Source organism: Aulonocara sp. 'chitande type north' Nkhata Bay, linkage group LG11 (assembly GCF_057382095.1).
Source record: "Aulonocara sp. 'chitande type north' Nkhata Bay isolate Kocher_YH1m ecotype deep benthic linkage group LG11, A_spYH_male_GT1.1, whole genome shotgun sequence".
NCBI classification, from domain to species: Eukaryota; Metazoa; Chordata; class Actinopteri; order Cichliformes; family Cichlidae; genus Aulonocara; species Aulonocara sp. 'chitande type north' Nkhata Bay.
The window spans coordinates 3,017,842-3,032,408 of NC_141354.1; positions in this window are offsets into that span (position 1 = coordinate 3,017,842).

A 14,567-nucleotide genomic window follows, 5' to 3' on the forward strand; every position below is an offset into this window, starting at 1 on the left:
TTAGTGATCACTGTTAACCTCAGAGCTGTGTATCACTGCTGTTCTCATGAACGCTCCCCATTGCTCTCTCTCATGTTTCAGAGGACAATAGTGGCTCTACGGGAGCGCAGTTTCCGTTCCTGTCCCTGGTGTTGTATTATGTTCCTCAGGATGAACCTGCAGGTTTTCCCACCTCCAGCTGTGATAGTGTTTCTGTGTGTGTGTGAGTGCTGGGGCCTGTAGCCTACACCAGGGGAACTTCTGTGCAGAGGAACTCATGTCATAAGTAAATTATGACATGATGTGTTGACAGTCCAAACAAAGGCAGAGAGATGTTCCCATGGTGTAGGATGGACAGCCTGCAGGCTTAGCTCACCAAACACTGTGTGTTCCCATACAGAGTTAATTGCAAGTTAGGAAAGTTCGGATAACATGAATGAAATTAAAGGCAGTTCACGTTGGCTCCGTGCAGCAGTTTAGCCTGGCTGTAATTCTAACCTTATAAAGACTTCATTTTTTCTCTTTCACTGCCATCATGTTGTTTTCAATTTAGTTTATATTTAGCACCATTATAGACACAAACGTATACGTTATGCATACAAGTGTTTCAATTAGGTCGTCATAGAAACTAGCCTACAGGACCTGTAGGGGTTTATTAATGTGCCTACGCTGCTATTCACTGTGTGTTAGTTTGATGTTTAATGCTGTCTGTTTTCAGACACATTAGGAAGCAGATGCTTAATCTAAGATTTTTTTCTCCTATGGGAAACAATAAAATGATGTTTTTCATATGGATTCAGAAGGACTGTGTTTAACACATGCTCATACCTGCAGACAGCTCAGGTGACTTCTGAAAAAGAAAACAAAGACATGGTACAGTGACATTTGTAATAATCCCAGCACTGGTGGACCTGGTGAGGCTGGATCAGTACAATGAACATACAGAGGAGGAGCATAAGGCGAAAGCTAAACATGAAACTTATAATGAAAGGAACCACGTTTAGGAAGGAGGCTGTGCTCAGGTGTGTAAATCTGCAGTACCTCTAATGGCCAAAAGGACGTCAGTCTTTGCAGACTTGTTAAAATGCCAAAGTAAATGTTTCCAGCTTGGCCCAAACATGATTCTGGCCTTTGTTGATAGGCTGCCGTTCATAACATTTGCATGGGTAGTATTTTGTCTTTGTCTCCTGATCGGTAAGGCTCAAAGTCTGTCAGTCAGAGGGCTTTACTTCACCAGGTGCTGTCACTGGGAGTTGCAGCTGATCGCTGTCTGCTGGGCCTCACTCCCACTAAAACGGGCGTCTCTGTGCTGTTGGTGCATTCTGGAGGATTTTACCTGTTATGATCACATCAACCAAGACGTCCGTGTTTCACTTTTGGTGGATGAAATTCTAACCTTTAATCAGTCTTTTTATCATAACAAAACACTTATGGATGAGGTTTGCCAGCTGATATCTCAGCAGTCGGCCCTCCAGTCTAAATATGGTCTCCTCTGGCTCCAAAAGCTCTCATGGGGGCAGCGAAACTCCTGAGGCTGAAGTTTCAAAGTGGCTCCAGAAACCCAAGGATGACATCCACCTTTACATCCAGTCTATGGTAGCAATAGGCTTTCATACCGTAGGCGGCACATCACTTCTCCCATCAGCAACAAGCTTCTCCTCCACCACCTAGTGTGATCGTTTCATGAATACTTTATTTTTGTACAATTCTGTCAGATTTTGAAAGCACAATGTAAAATTCAAAATGCAGCATGAATAAATCAATAAATAGGAATGTATATTTATGTATGTCTAAGTATATATGTGGAACTGAGGTCATGCCTGTCATGGTCTCACATGTATATATTTTATTTCTGACTGACTTTCTTTTTCTAAATCGTACTACTCTAAAACTGCAACAGAAAATATATTTCAAAACTCGATTCCTCAGATCAGCTGGGAAAAAGCTCCAGTACATTACAAAAGTTAAAAGCATGTCTGCGAGTGTCATTAAAGTCCAGTCAGATGTGATGCAAAATGCTGACGTTGCTTTTTTCTTACAAGGCTGCTAACAGGTTTGTTTGTTTTTTTGCTAACAATTAGATTTTTCCAGCCTGTAAGATACCAGAGAAAAACTCGTGTATATAAATAAAAAGACCTTCTATCCAAAAAGCAGTTTAACATATATCAAAACCAAGAATTTAATTTGCAAACTTTGCGGTTGCAAATTAAACCAAGATGTTAGCTATGAAATGTTGGAGTTGCTCAGGAAAGTATCCACTCGTTTTTGAATTTCATGCTACAAACCGGCTTTTGGAACAAGCTGAAAGTGGGCGAGGACACGGAGCGCAGTGGATAATAGCTGTGTTTGTGACATTTGGAGATAAAATTTCAAGCTAAACCAGAATCCTTGAGAGGAAGCTGCAAAGCATGGGAAACTCTCACATCCCATCTCGCTCTCACAAAGCTGCCGTGCTCTTCTTTTCACATTAAAGGGGACGATTGTTGGGTGTGTTACCCAGGGCTTGTTTTTAGCTTATATATTCCATATCCTAGTTTTCCTTTCAGGCAGATATATAATTGGTGTTTTTTTGTAATATACTTATACAGAGATATACCTTTGTGAACTAGATGATGTCCAGTCACTTGAAATGAATAATCTGAGCTTTGTGACGGTGCATTATCCTGCTACAAGCAGCTATCAGAAAATGTCTACACTGTGCTCACAAAGGGTTGCAGCACGTGGTTATATATGAGTTACTGTTGCCCTCTTATCAGCTCAAAGCATTCTGGACAGTCTCTTCTAACCTCTGACATCAGCAAGACATTTTTGTCCTGAACTGAACTTCAGCATCCATGTCTACATGTCCAAATTCAATCAGCTGCTGCCAGTTGATTAATTAGATGATGGGGATGAAGCTGGATGAGCAGTGAGATGTTAGGTTCTGTCATGGAGTCTAAACTTAACTAAAGCAATGAATATTAAATAATTCATCACTTTAGTTAAGTTCTGGTTATTGGTTATGATTTCTAGCTGTTTCTGTGCCTCCCTTGTGTCCCTCGTGTTACCTCTCATCATCCATGTTTCCATGTTTGTGTATTTCCTGTTTTACTTTGATAGTCTCATGTCCTGTGTTCAGTGTTTTGAGTTTTGCTGTCTCATTATGTCTGATTAGTCACAGCTGTGTATTCATAGTGTGTGCTTCTCCGCCTCCCTCGTCGGACCGTCTGCGTGTCTTCCTCCGTGCTGCCCCTACTTTTCCCTGTTTCCTGGTTCCTCGTCCCTTGCTTATGGTCTCCAGGTTATACGTTTAGTTTTCCCAGTCTACGCTTCGGTCAGTTTCCTCAGTTCCTCCTGTTTGTAGGTTTTGCACAGCCGGCATTAAAGGCTCGTTTCTGGTTATCATCCACCCTCGTCTCCGTGTGCCTGCATTTGGATCCTCAATCTCCTCACGCCATGCCCTCTGCCTCGCCAGACATGACAGATCTAAAATTCAAATACTGGTCAAAACATACTATCGAGATTCTTAGCAGGCGGTCTGACGTTGCTGGTGAGGAGTCTGATGCGATGATTGACCTCCTTATGTCACGGCCTGGGGGATCAGCGGGACGCTGATCGGCCATTTCTACCTTTTTCTCCCTCTCGCTTTCTCTCTCCTCCTCTCTGTCGCCGGGGCAGAACTCATTGTGGGTTCACGCCCTCGGCCCACGCCCACGGAAGGGGAACACACCTGATGCCCATCAAGGCGATCGGCATTTAAGCCAGGAGGAGACTGCTGGTCTTCGCTGGATCGTTGTCTGCCACGTGTCAGTGAGAGTCAAACTACAGCACAGCTAAGTCAAGAGTCTATTGTGAACTTTGTAAGTAAATCTCGTTTCCTCGTCTACAGACCTCCTGGATATCTTCCCTGTGTGAATCTTTGTGTGAAGAGTGGATCTGCGGCCGTGAGTGTGGAGAGTTGGAGAACGAGTGACTACCCCTTTGGATTTCCCCGGGGCCCCGTCCCTCACTTTGTTGTATATAGCACTGCCCTGCACTTCCTGTATATACACCTGGTGGATTCTGTAAATAAATTCTCGTGTACAGCAGATTCTGGAGTCCTGCGCTTGAGTCCCCCACGTCGAACCGTAACACCTTAGTGCAATAAACCCAGAAGATTCGGCAATGTGTGAAATATGAAGAAAAGTCATAGTGAATATGACATTTTGGAGCAACATTATACTCCCATCCAGATAACCTCTTCATCTTTAAAGGGAAGGTCTTGCTTATTTCAGCAGGATAATGCTAATAGCTCTGTAGAAGGTGTCTGTAGTCCAAACCATCACCCACTGGTGTTTTATCACAGGCTGTGACAAAGTAGCTCCTCGCCTGCTGAGCGATCCTGTTTGAAGCACGAATGGGAAACATTTGGATTACAAAACTGCAGCAATTGGTCTCCTCAGTTCTAAAATACTTGCAGTATTGCTCAAAGAAGAAGTGACGCAACTCAGCCGTAAACACTGAACAATCAAATTTCTGGTTCAGGATTTCTGCTTTTTGTAACCTTTCAAAATAAATATGGAGTTTAAATAATTTGAAAGTGCTCATATTCTTTATATTGTAACACATCTGCCAAACTATGTCAGAAACGTGTGTGTGTGTGTGTGTGTGTGTGTGTGCACGCGCGCACTGTTATTTGATCTTATTGATGTAACACACACAGTGTTATTGATTCACAGGCGGCTCCATCACCCCACTAAAGGAAAAGTGGATCTGCTGTGATATCTGTATGAGGTTCACTGACCTTCAGAAAGATTATGGTGCAACAGAGCAGCAACGAAGGAAGATCTGCAAACTTTTTTTTCATATCTTATGCTTCAAAGTTTGAAATAACCCAGCACAGGGTGGAGAAATGACTTAAACATGAAAGGAGAAGAGTTAGCTGCACCTTGACCTGAATAAATAACATACTCAATCTTTCTCAGCGTGACCATATTTTCCCGCTTGTCATCATACAAAGGATGCATCCACTATAGAATAAGAGCAGCTAGTCTGATGGGTTTGGTGGGGGGAGAAGCTGCTCTGATATCTGGCTCATTTGAAGTGTTGATAGGCGAACAGCCACAAAAAGCTGAGTTAATAAGCAATTTAGAGCTTTAAACCCAGTCCGTGATGAAAGTTTAATGATATCAACACAAATTTGCTGTCACGTAATCTCTCCTTTTAATCATTTTCCACTGTCAGCACAAGGCTAAGAGAAAAACAAGCCTAATCCACCTGATTGACATCTCCCACCAAATTGGCTGGAAGAAAGACTGGATAATATGTCAGGCAATTAATTAAGTGCATTTTTTTCCCTTCTTTTCAAGTTTTTGTCTGGAATGCAGAGCGATCGGAGCGGCGTGCACAGAGGCGGCGTTGCTTTATTACCGAGGGTCAATCAGTGGTCATTTCAGATAGCCGGACATAGCTGCTCCACTCTGGTCACCAGATTCCTGCAGCTGTATCTGGCAGCTGATTGGTCCTCGCCAAGAAACATAATCCGGTCATTAAGTGATGACGTGACGAATCCTACTTCCGGGTCTAAAGTAGTCTGCGTTTAATATGGCTTTTGTGTTGTTAACATGTTTAATGTTTTGTATTTTCTTCTATTTAATCTCAAAAAGCTCCTAAAACAGTCAGTGATCCCTGTTGACCTCCCTCGGCTTTTATTACCGCTAATCATTTATTTAAGCTCAGTTTTTAAAACCTTAGGATGTAACTACAGCCCAGCCCATGCAGCAGTATATGAATGACTAACCTCGTATTGTGGATGGATTATCTCAGTTGTTCTCCTGGCTGAAGTTTGGTCCTTTTACAGCATCCTGCCATGCGATTGCATTTGTTCCTGACCACCGAGAACACTCACGTTAACTTTTATCCAGTGGAAAAAAAGCTTGTTTATATTATGCTAACATAGCTGTGTCGCTAGCGGTCACGTAGCACATCATTATATAGCAGCTAGCCCAACTTCAGTAACCCTACAAACGTCACTGCTGTTTAGTTTTCTGTCTTCATTTATGTTGGAAGTGATAACAGAGCTGTACGTTTTAATTTGTTTCCAAAACCCCGCAGTCAGGACATGCTATATTGTATTTAGATAGAAGCTAGCGAGCTAACTCCCTGCTAACTTCTAACTCCGTTAAATGTCATAAATTCCGTTTTCATGGATGCCTGGATGTTAAACTCAATTGTTACACCTGGTAGAGCAGAACGCTGATCATTTTATTAAAGATGAAAGACTTTAGACAGTTTTTCAACTCTCAGTAATGCCATAGTGATCGTTTGATATATGGACCTGCAGCGGAGTTTAGGCCCAGACACGGCTAGTGACGTCAGACTTTACGACCGGATATTGATTATTGGTATATAGTTTTTCTTTTTTTAAGTGAGACCCAGGAGCAGCTGATCAATCGACACACCCAATCATTGCTGTGTCCACTTGTGGTTTAGCTAGTCTGTTGGAAAATTTTAAGAAAGAGTATATTGCTTTGGGTCTAACATCTAGTAATTCAGAGCATGGATATGTGCAGCAGCTTTACTCTGCCCTGCTGGTATTTATGGTCATGATAGTTCTGTGGGACCACCTCCTCACAGCTTGCATGTCAGGTGTCGACCAAAGCTCATAAGAAACAGGCAAAGAGAAACGATATGAATCAAAATTGATGGCAGCAAGTTATGTAAGAGCAAAACCATCTTCCCAACAAGTATTCAGCAAATGTTGAACATAAGAGTGAAAACGAGAGAGAGATCAAGAAGTTTGTGCGACCGCGGTTTGAGGTTCAATCAAAAAATACAGTTTTCACAGGACTCTGAGCGGTGCCTTTAAAAACGAAGTTTCATTCTTTTTTGTTCTTTAGCAGTTCTGTTACAGATTTACTGCTGAGCTCATTACCATCATCGTGTTGCACGACAATGTTTCAGCCAAGCTTTAGCTGTTGGACGCATGTTATACAGGTACTTGAGTTCATAGTCGACTCAATGAGTTCAAGTTCCTCAGGTTCTGAGAAAAATAAGCCCAAATCATCATTATTCTATCAATAGGATTAATTTGATGATTTTCTTTGTCCCTTATCCGATCCATCAGTCATTATCGGTTTAGAGGTGAGGACCAAAGGAATGAAGGGGTCAGTACATGTCACTCTCAAAATGTACACAAAGGTGAGTGAATCTGAACACAAGAGCCAGAAAGAAAGCAATGTGACAAAATCTCACTGAGAAGACAAATGCATTCCAGATCTACCTGCTCGTGTTGAGCTATACCAGAGTACTGGGAACAAGACTCTGCACATTAAGCGCACTCACTTGCATATGCAGCTGCAGGCACAAAAGACCAGCAGTCATTTTGTTAATATTAATGAAGTCTAGCTGAAGTGCACCTGAAGGCCTCGCGGGGCTCATGCACATTTGGTGCATTTTCATCTAAAGTCTCTGCAAACAAGACCCCAAACGGACCCCAGCAAATATGTAGATGGAAGAAGTTTAACATGCCTCTGAGGAAAAGGAGGAATAATCTGGTTTTAATCTTGGACCAGCTCTTTATCCTCTCGTGAATACTTGAGGATACAGGAAGTTTGTCCAACTGGTCTGCATGTGCTCTGTGGACTTGGAGATGACATTTTGGTCTTGGCGTGTCCTGTGGTACTGGACTTCACCCTTTTTACTGGTTCTGTTCATTTTTTCATGGACAGATTTTCTAAATGCAGTCAAGGGGCAGAGGGCTCAAGTGTTGCTTATAAGTTAGGGAAGAACAGTGTGAGGGATCAGACTGCACTGGAGCAGTGTCTGTAGCAATGCGATGCTATAACACTTTATACCTACTTTTATACCTGCTATACCACTGGAATGGTTTCACGTCACAAGTGTGCCTGTCAGAATTCATTTTATGGCAAGAACCAACCAGCTAAGTAAAGAGAAATGACAGTCTGACATTACATTGAGAGCTGAGGGTCGGTCAGTCTGGAAAATTCCTAAAACTTTAAATGTGTCCCCAAGTGCAGTCGCAAAAACCAACAAGTGCTACAATGAAACTGTCTCACATGAGGAGCGCCCCACAAAAAGATCAAGAGTCGCCTCTGCTGCTGAGGATGCATTCATCCGAGTCACCAGCCTCAGAAACCACAAGCTCAGATTAGAGCCCAGATAGATGCCACACCTCTACATCAGCTGTTCAGAGGAGACTGTGTGAATCAGGCCTTCATGGTCAATCAGATGCTAAGAAACCACGACTAAGGAAAAGCAACAAGCAGAAGAGATTCGTTTGGGCCAAGAAACAGAAGGATGGACATTAGAAAATCTGTGCTTTGGTCTGAGTCCAAATTTGAGATCTTTGGTTCCTCTCACTGTGTCTTTGTGCGACACAGACAAGGTGAACGATGGTCTCTACATGCATGGCTCCCAAGGTGAAGCATGGAGGAGGAGGTGTGATGGTGTGGGGGTGCTCTGCTGGTGACACTGATGGGGATTTATTCAAAATTGGAGGCACACTGAACCAGCATGGCTACCACAGCATCCTGCAGCATCAGGCCATCCCAACCCGTTTGTGTTTAGTTGGACCCGCATTTATTTTTCAACAGGACAATGACCCCAAACACACCGTCAGGCCGTGTAAGGGCTGTTTCACCAACAAGGAGAGTGATGGAGTGCTGCACCATGGCCTGGCCTCCACAGTCACCTGACCTAAACAGAATGGAGATGGTTTGGGATGAGATGGAGCGCAGAGTGAAGGCAAAAGGACCAACAAGTGCTCGGCTTCTCTGGGAACTCCTTCAAGACTGTTGGAAAACTGTCTCAGGTGACGACCTCGTGAAGCTCATGGAGAGAATGAAGAGTGTGTGCAGCAGCAATCAAAGCAAAGGAAGGCTACGTGGAAGAATCTAAAATATAGAACATGTTCTGAGTTGTTTCACAAGTTTTTGTTTACTACATAATTTCATACGTGTTCATTCATAGTCTTGAGATTATGTAGAGTGAGATTATGTACCAGCTGATATTACCAGGACATGTTCGATTTTTTACACATTTTTAAATGTTGTTTTTGCCGTTAGCATATTATTCAAAAAACAATTATATGTAAGAAACATAATTTGCAGGATAACATGTTGTATCTTGTGAAACTGCTTATTTAGCATGAGTCCAAAGAAGAAACCCCAAAATGAAATTGTTTTTAAGAGAGTTTAGAAAAAGGAAAAAATGAATAACACATAAAGGCAAAAACAATTTATTTATTTGTATATATATTATAACCATGCATGTGTGTCATTGTCAGATTTATTTATATAGTGCTAAATCACAACAACAGTCAGCTTGGAGATATAAACGCGGACGCATACATAAGATATGATAAGGTACATTTTATTTATTCCAAAGTCGGGAACTATTTATTTTCAAAAGAGCTTTAATATTACCCAGCCTCTTACCCAAACTGGTCTCCTGAAACAACTAGAAACTGAAGGGCACATTAATGCAAGTGTAGCCTAAAAGCAAAGGACAGATAGGTTGTCTGGCTAAAAGCCTTATCAAAACCTCAGAAATGTGTATCCATCCATTCTCTTCTGCTTGTGCTTGTCAGGGTTGTGGGGAGGCGGGGGGCTGGAGCCTATCCCAGAGGCAGGGTGCATCCTGGCATTGACAGACTTGGTCACCGGTCTGTTGCAGGGTAACACATAGAGACAGACGGCCATTCACACTCACAATTTAGCAATGTGGAGTGACCAATTAAGCACACAGCCCACTAACTGCATGTCTGTGGACTGTGGGAGGAAGCACCTGGAGAGAACCCACACAAACACAGGGAGAGCATGCAAACTCCCCCTGGCCAGGGGTGGAATCAAACTCGGGAGCTTCTTGCTGTGAGGCAGCAGTGCTCATCACCATGCTGCCAACATGCTCTGTAGTGAATGTCATATGATGCTGTTGCACTACTTTCATTTGTAGGTTTAAGATTCAGTTTTCCATGAATATGGACGTGAAATCATTTTAGAATAATAGTGACCGCACAGCCGTTTTGTTGATTTGAGTGGAAGCCATGCACCGTGTGCGTTGTGTTTGACTCTCGCTGCTGCACACAATAACACCATCACCACGGTGACAGATGCTTAACAGTAACTGGTGTGCTACTGTACTTTGTCACTGGGGCATGGCTAAACACAGACAGAGGCATTCTTTTGTTTCGTGCCAGTCTTCGAGCTTGTTTTAATTAAAGCAACACTGCCACCTGGTGGTGACTTAAAGTATAGCACGCACATTTCCACTGACTGTGCTCAGGAGATTCTCATAGCCTCGAGGAGATATTTCCACACTGGCTGGATGAGCTGCATTCAGGTGTTGTCTGCTCTCTCTGGCATTGTCTCCACGATTACTGGCTGGAGCCTGGAGGATGTTTTTCTTCCTGTCTGAGACTTTGTCCTCAGGCTGGACCTGTGAGAGGACGCAGCTGCAGGAGAAGACATGGGTACGGGTGGTGGAGAGGGTACCTGTCTTAATACTTTGGATTACAACTGTCAAAAACAGAAAAGAAGAAAAGAAAATGTGCTTCCTTTTTTTCTTTTAACTCAAAGGTGACATGAATCGATTTAGAGTATTTCGATTATATAACCCAACCTTTAGCTCCGCTTTGGTTCACATCAGTTTGATGCTGTGGTGACACAGGAGTGGGGATTCATATATAAAATCAAAATTGCAAGTTTTCACAGAAACACAGGAGTGAAATAAGTGGTAGCACTATGTGCTGACTTCACCCTCAACAATTTGAAGTGCAGGTTTATCTTTTTTCCACTTTGACTGTCAGTATGAAACAAATCCCAGCCGAACCTGGAAGCACCAAAGCCTTTGTCTACTTTATGGCTAAAGTATAAATAAGACAGCAACCTTCTTGAAACTGGGAAAAAAATGTGGTTGTCCGGTGACTGAACTGAATTATTTTCACGTTAGATTGCAGGCTGTTGTGGAGTGGACCAAAAAGTTGCAGGAAATTGCTTGCAAAATGTTGTAATTCATTGGAGTCAGTGTGTGTTAATAAGCCGATATCATCTGCAATCTTTGCAATAGTGGATTCAACTCAACTGGTCGGATTTCCTCCATCAAAGTGAGCTCATTTTGTCATTTTGCAGCTCAATCGCTGTTTTGGAGCAATTGTTTCAAATCCATGAAGTTCTGCCTGGACTCTGAATGTAAACACTGAATGTGAATTTCTGTTTAAAGTGAAATCCTGTGTTTTTAGGCAGTAACAGATTTTCAGTTTTCACCCATTTATCACAGTAAATCTCCAAATTATCACAAACAAATTGCATCTAATTGCCAGCGTGAACGCTTTCATTCCCTGGTAAGAGTTTAAATGAGGTGAGATTTGATCAGGTAAAGGATTAGAAGTACTGCTGCTGGGTGAGCTGCAGTGTCTTCTTTAGGCCAGCAGGGGTAAGTAATAGAAAAGTGCCTGCTCAGTTTTATTCTAGGAACATCAACAATAAGAATCACAATACAGCACAGATTTCACTTTAACTCCCAGCGGAGACAAAGGCTTCCATTGTGTGATGCATGAATGATGCAATGTTGTGCTGTTGTGTGATGCAACTTGAAATTCCTGCCTCAGTAAAGTTGCGCTCTGTTCCTGATTAGGTGAAAGATTTGAAAAGAGGTATCTGCACTCGCTTCACGATCTCGAAGCGTTGCTGCTCGGTTCAGTCAAAGAGCGGATAGGATCACACGGATGTGAGGATTCACAGAAACCCGCTTCCACGCCGCTCCATATGATGAAACGCTGGGTTATTTAATGTCTTCCTGATACCTTGATCCTACTTTTCTTTCTGTTCCAAATGCTTATCATCAGTGGAGACGCAAATATTTGAATTCCACGGCTCCATTCACACACCATTAGGCCATGATTTTTCCATTCAGCATGGATGCTGCACTCTATTAATGCATGTATACTCTTTAAAAAAGTGCATATTTGTTAAGTATTAAAACATGTGTGTGTGTGTTTAAGGTGTGGGTTAGAATATACAGAGAGGAATAAAAGTGTTGTGACAGCTGTACTGGATCATGTAGGCACAGCATCACATTCATATATGGAAGTAACAAAACAGGATGACTGACTCCAGAACAGTTTCCAGGAGGTTTGCTGCTGGTGATGGTGGCAGCCCTGGACATTTGGGGAGGGAAGGCTTTACTGTTACTGTGAAACGCCTTGGTCTGTAAGTAAGGGAAACCTTAGATTAGCAAATGCTACAGCTGAACATCACTGTACCAACGTGACACATTCTACCCTAAAAGTTTGTGAACTCTTGAGAATTTTCTGTTTCTGCATAATAAGAACCAAATAAAAAACGGCAGTTTTAACACAATACAGCCATTATTGGAATCCTGAAACCTTCCACCTCTATTGTTGTTTTCTTGGAAAAGGTCAGGCTGAAATACTGCTTATTGTCACTTTATACACTGAAAGAAACCTGTTTACACAACAGCTTTGTATCCTGTTTGTCTGGTCCGATGTAAAAGTGTCCTTTGGGAGTGCAAACCAGACCCTGACTCATTCTAAAATGAGAAAGGATGGAGGTTTTCAACCATTCTTTCAAGGAAAACTCTTTTCCAGAAACTTCCCTACTGGTAGCAGTCCTTCCATTGCATTGCCATTTGTATTTGCACCTGTTAAAATCACTGAAAGAGAAAATTAGCCAATTAGTCCACTGATAAAGCAAAAATGTGATGGTCTCAATATTCCAACAAGTGTTTTTATTGAAGCCTAGACTTTGTAACTAGTCTATCAGTGGTACAGGTGATCACACATGCTGTTTCATGCCTTCAGTTACAAAATAACTTTCGTGAGGAAGCCTTGAGTTGAGTCCTTTGACATTTTGGTGGTTAGAAACCAGGAACGATGATACAGCAGCAACTTTCTTAATCTGAAGGTAGACCCACCTCCAGGGCTGCGCTGGGACAAAACATCGGCCCGGGCATTTTGACCAGAGACCGGCCCACCAGGTATTAAAGCCATAAAGCCTTTGAATGATAACAAACACTGTTGTGACAGTGATGTACAGTCTTGTTGGTATATGTATGATTTCTATACATTTTACACATTTTACAGATAAACACTTTGGTTTTAAGTTTCAGATAATATTTGATATATTTGCTAGACCCGCCCCTGCACAGTTACCAGCTGTCAGCTACCTAAAAAAGGATCCTGGTGTTATTTGTCTCTCAGAAACAGTTCATAACTTCCCTTCAACTCATCCATGTCACCTAAAAGGTAAACCTGTTTCTCCATCACCTGTTCAGCTCTGATGATCCAGTAAGGACATCTCCTGGTTTCATCTTCATGTTTCCAAACCGACATCATGACCAGCAGCTTTACAGCTGTGGCTCCAGCAAACATCAGCTGATACTAGAAATTAATATTAAATAAATTCTGACAACAGCTGATCAAACCTGCTGCTGTTGTTTAGTGCGACATTCGCTGGTTTCCTCTTTCTGGCACAAAGTGGGCGATAAACAAACAAGAGAGAAAAGCCGATCAGCTGATCATTGATCAGTTTCATGATTGAGTAGCAACAGGAGAGGGAGGGGGGAGAATGAGAAGAGGAGAAGAGGCAGCTGTGCAGCAAAGACACAGAATAACTCCAGCTTTGTGTCTTTTTCCATTCTAGCTGAAGTCCGGGACAAACTGTTCCTTTTCACCTCGTTTTCTTCTTCTGTTTGTCTGTGATACGACAGCTTTCAGAGCATTGCCCAAGCAAGAGGGAGGGTGCATCCCATGTCGATCACGACCAATTGGCCAATCCACCACCTTTCATTGTTTATACCAAAACAAAAACATTGGCCCATAAAAACGAAAAATCACCATCGGTCCACAGCTGTGTCCACCTCTAAATACAACTCGCTTTATCCTGTAAAATCAATTTTAAGGTTTAATCACCAAGACTTGAACCCCTGAACTCATCAGCAAAGTATTTCTGAGGTCATAGATCCAGAGAACTGAGGGCTGTACATCCCTCTACAACCATGCTGGCCAATAGAAATACTGCAGGTTTAACACACTTCCAATTTAGCTTTACATAAGCGACACCCACCTTCTATATACAGTCTAATTTGTACAGTACCACATAATGCATCACTGCAGTGTGCATCAACATTAATCTGGTGCATTATCAGGTAAAGAATGGGATGTAATCCACGTGTGCATATTTCTATATGGAGTGTGATTCATAAATGGAACATGGTGTGCATATGTGCATAGGCATGCTTGATCCATAACATTTTTAACACGTTTAGCTTGGAGCACAATAATACTACCACCCTGAAAGTTTATGGAAACAATCCCATTACGGCAATTTGCTGCATGGCTGCTACACTTCCTCATCCTCCTCTTCATTATGCAGGTGGAGATGGATGCTGTGGCCACTGATCAACCGTCGGTCCGGCCTATTGATTAAGAGGATTAATGCGGTTGAGGTTGAAAACATGACTCACCTTCCATGCTCTGTGCATAAAGAGACCGCTGTTGTGGGCAGAAGCATATTCGACACTCGAGGCTTTCAGAAAACCTCAACAAATCGCCCCTAATGTGTTTTCAGAAGATGCACTCGCCACCATTA